This window comes from Aplysia californica, unplaced genomic scaffold (genome assembly GCF_000002075.1).
Source record: "Aplysia californica isolate F4 #8 unplaced genomic scaffold, AplCal3.0 scaffold01300, whole genome shotgun sequence".
Lineage (NCBI taxonomy): Eukaryota > Metazoa > Mollusca > Gastropoda > Aplysiida > Aplysiidae > Aplysia > Aplysia californica.
The window spans coordinates 124,753-125,756 of NW_004798570.1; positions in this window are offsets into that span (position 1 = coordinate 124,753).

A 1,004-nucleotide genomic window follows, 5' to 3' on the forward strand; every position below is an offset into this window, starting at 1 on the left:
GCTCGATCCTATCGGAGATGGACGTAAAACTAGGTGGTCCCGTGCCTTAAATAACCTAATAGTGTTGATAGGGGCGTTACACCCATACCATTTTTTTCACCAGAAGGCTATGAAATCAACCATTGCTTGGAACCGTCAGCATCTACACACTTCTAGATGTGCTTCTTCAGGGGACGGAGCGCTTATGGGAATGCCCCTTGTGCAGTGATGTCGGTCCTCGACACAAGTAACAAGTAACAAGTACTGTGCACCTAACCTTTGTAGCGTCTTCTGCCATTGATAACGACAAAGGCAAATTTCTCCCTGAGAGATGAATAAAGATTATCATTGCCATTGTTGCTTTACTAACGCCCCTATCAACACTGTTAGGTTATTTAAGAGGCGGGACCTCCGAGTTTAATCAACTTCCATCCCCGAAAGGACTGCTATGCCAAAAGGGAAATTTGCGTAAAGTGCTCTTCCCTGTGACTTTAGTATCGCCGTATAAACTGGGGAGGGGGTGGGGGGGGAGAGAAGAATGAAGGTGGCAAGATGACGTCAAAGAGCAGATGTGGACCAGGAGAACAGCTGATAGAACAGACTAGAAAGGTGAAGGACTACGTCCAGTCTGGGCGGACAACGGCGAGCAAGAAAGAAGAAAAGAAAGAAAGAAAAAAAGAAAGAAAAAGAGAAAAAAAAATATGAAAGAAAGAAAGAAAAAGGAAAAAAAACCCAAAGAAACAGAGAAAGGACGGAAAGAAAGAAGGAAAGGAGAAAAAAAACGATAGAAGGCGAAAAGGAAAAAAAAGAAAGAAAGAAAGAAAGAATGAAAAAGACAGAAAGAAGACAAACAAAAAAAAAGAAGAAAGGAAGGAAACAAAAAAAGAGGAACAAACAAACCAACAAAGACTAGATCTAAGTGGCAGACTCCGCCATCACATCACATCACAGCGTCTCTCTCACCTCCACCACAGTGCTCAGGAATTCCGCGCGAGTAGGACCGCCGTAGTAGTTATAGTTGTACT